We start from the raw sequence: 3,287 nt of genomic DNA on the forward strand, positions 1-3,287 counted from the left end.
TCGTTGTCGGGGACTAATTTTGTTAATATTGTGATTCCTTTGTTGCGCAGTATAGACTAAGGCAACAAATTTATTTTTCTTTGTCGATTGTATGCCAAAGACTTGCTCTCAGAGTAAGGAGTTAGAGTAACCAATTGACGATATCGAGCATTATCTTAATTTAAGATGCTGAATCAACAGATTTCATATTAAATACAATCTTCCAGATCCTATTATCCCAATTTCAGAACCGGAACCAATTATGGCCGAAAGACCACAAAATCGTTCATTAAAGTATTATATTATTCCATCGCAAGCATAACCACATAACAACATTGGTGCCCCTGTCATCAATTGAAATGATTTCGAGTTGAAACCTTCGTTGTTATCAACCGTTCAACAAAACCAATTTTCAGGTAGTCCTACAGAAGATCCTAACTTACATTTGTCAGTATTTGTGCAGTACGCGTACACAGTGAAAGAAATTAGTGCCAGCTAAGAAGCGATTAGACTATGTATTTTCCCTTTTTCATTAAGAGATAGAGCTAGAGCTTGGCTCCAGTCTTTACCTTTAAACTCAGTAACCACATGGGACGAGTTGAAGAATCTCTTCTTAGCCCAATATTTTCCACCAAGCAAAACAACTATGCTAAGAGCTCAAATCAACGGATTTAAGAAAAAAGACAATGAATCTCTTTTTGACGCTTGGGAAAGATACAAAGACATGATGCGACTTTGTCCACACCATAGACTTGAAGAATGACTGGTTATTCATACTTTCTACAATGGTCTGTTGTAGAACACTAAGATGAATTTAAGCGCTACCGCTGGCGATGCTCTAATGGACAAACCATATGAAGAAGCTTATGAACTCATAGAGAACATGGCTCAAAATAATTTTCAATAGGGAGGTGAACGTGCTATTGTAGAAAAACCAACTCCGAGAGGAGGAATGTACGAAGTTAATGACATAGATCGCGTCAATGCTAAAGTGGATGCGCTTACTCAAAAGATTGAAAGCTTGTCCATAACACCAGCATCTGTCGTAGCTGCTATAACACCAAATTGTGAATTATGTGGAACCCCTAGTGTAAGACCCCAATTTTGACCCTAAGATCCCTCATGATATCTCATCATTTGCATTGGCCTTGTGATCACACACTTGGTATCCTCTTCACCCCTCATTCATTGGGTTCGCATTGGGAGAGATCACTAAGCACATTTGATTGTATCATACTTTGTTTTTCTTTGTTTACAAACCAAAATACCAAAATATATCTATGTATGTCTTTGTTCCTTTTGTAGGTCTATGTGTGTCCACTTGTGCCTCACCAAGCCCACAACTAGGGTTTAAGACCCTCAATGCAAGAGATCAATCCAAAAATGGTCCATATTGGTTCTAAGCACCATATATGGATCCCCATGTTATTTATTTGTCAATTTGATCAAGAATTCATCAAGAGTTTCAAGCTTGTTTGCCTTGGAAGCCCTAATTCATCTAGGTATCTTGTATGACTTCTTTAGTAAGTTTCTTCATCAATTGGTCAAAGATATCAAGGTATGATTCATTATACATCATTTTAAGAATATATGATCCTGTATGAGTCCCAAATATCAAGATAACTTCAAGTTTGCAAGTTGGTTCAAAGAAGTTGACCAGAGAAAGTCAACTGGTCAAAACTAGGGTTCCCTAGACCCTATCTCATACAATTTTTGTCATATGAAAATTATTACAAGAGAAAATTTACTCCTTATGACATTCCAAACAACCGTAATGTTGGCATCAAGAGATAATTTTGCTTGGAAAATTTACTCCTTATGACATTCCAAACAACCGTAATGTTGGCATCAAGTTGGTTCAAAGAAGTAATGTATGACTTCTTTAGTAATATTATAGGACATCTTGTTTGTGCCCTAGTTAGGAGGTTAACTTCCAAGAACCATAACTTGATCAATTTTTTATGATATGAAGGCCATCCAGGTTTCATTATTAATTTCAATATTCCTTCTCCAACTTTTATTCTTTGATAAATGTCAAAATCTACTTTCAAGGGCATGTTCCAAGAGGAAACATTATAGGCCACTTTGGGTCATTACCATTGAACAAGCAATTTTCCTCAACTTATAAAATCCATAACTCCCTCATGAAAATTCCAAATGGTATCAAATTTGTGACCTAATTTAATAAGAACGAAATAGATATAACTTTTCTGAAGAAACCATTTTCATTTGAAGCTCATAGAAAAAGTTATTCAAGGTGGAAGAAGTGGTCATTTGACTTAGTACTTAGAAAATCTTCAACCATGTTTGATTTCTCCAACTTCCACCTTAAAATTCATCATGATCTAAGTCCCAAATGAAAATTTCTTAAATATCAAAGTTGTTCCCCTTGATGTCACCTTTTTAAAGCATCCAAGATCACTCCATTTGGACAAGAATTGAGGGACTTGCACATGACTCCTTTGTTTGGTTTGGTTTGGAAACTTTTGCACTCAAGTGATTAATTCTTTTTGCATGCTTCCATGTAATGACTTCAACATCAATTGCACAAAAATTGGAAGTGGATTGTATCATTGGTTGGGCCTAATTCCATGCCCATGCACAACATTGCTATTTTTGGCCAAATTTGAAATGGTGCAAAACTGAATTCTATAGCCTATAAATACTAATGCATTGCTTCAGAAATGACAGACACCTTGCCCAAGCCTTGCCAAGCAAACTCAGAACCCTACTCCATAGAATTCCTTAAATATTTCATTAAAATCAATTTCTTGATTCAACTTCTGTCTGTGAACAAGAACTCCAAGGATTCATAGTCATTTTCATCTCAATTGATCACTGCAAGCAAGAGGAGGAAGAACCAATTGGAATTGCATCAAGATCCAGTCAAATCACTGCTACCCAAAGGTGAATTTTCCAAAACTTCAAGCCTTCGATTCTCACTCAATTCTCCACTATTCTACCTGTTTATTGGTTGTCTGAAGTCCTACCAATGTAGGCAACAAGATTGAGTTTCTTTGAGGTCAAATCGAAGCAACTCAGATTGTGTACCTCAATATTCAATTCCTCATATCTCTCAATATATTTGGAATTAGGTGTAATTGAGATCGGATTCGAGCTTCTGAGTTTTTTCTCTGTAAAATAGTGTCCTTACTTTTCATTTTCTTGATGGTTGGTGGTGGACCAGTCTGGTGAGGTCCACCGGAGCTAGGGCTCCAGTGATGTGTTGTCACGTCTCCTGACCATTTGATCTAATTAAAATTTTTTAATCTAAGTCGCTCCTTTTAATTACCAAGTCTACTTCACAT

General features: G+C 36.4%; 1 non-coding gene across 1 annotated transcript; it reads right to left on the reverse strand.

Moving 5' to 3' along the window:
* Positions 1–625: 625 nt before the first annotated feature.
* On the reverse strand, positions 626–732 carry LOC127099334 (small nucleolar RNA R71). Its single transcript, XR_007793850.1, has one exon. It is a non-coding gene; the product is annotated as a small nucleolar RNA R71 (small nucleolar RNA).
* Between the last annotated feature and the right edge of the window lie 2,555 nt (positions 733–3,287).

This window comes from Lathyrus oleraceus, chromosome 6 (genome assembly GCF_024323335.1).
Source record: "Lathyrus oleraceus cultivar Zhongwan6 chromosome 6, CAAS_Psat_ZW6_1.0, whole genome shotgun sequence".
NCBI classification, from domain to species: Eukaryota; Viridiplantae; Streptophyta; class Magnoliopsida; order Fabales; family Fabaceae; genus Lathyrus; species Lathyrus oleraceus.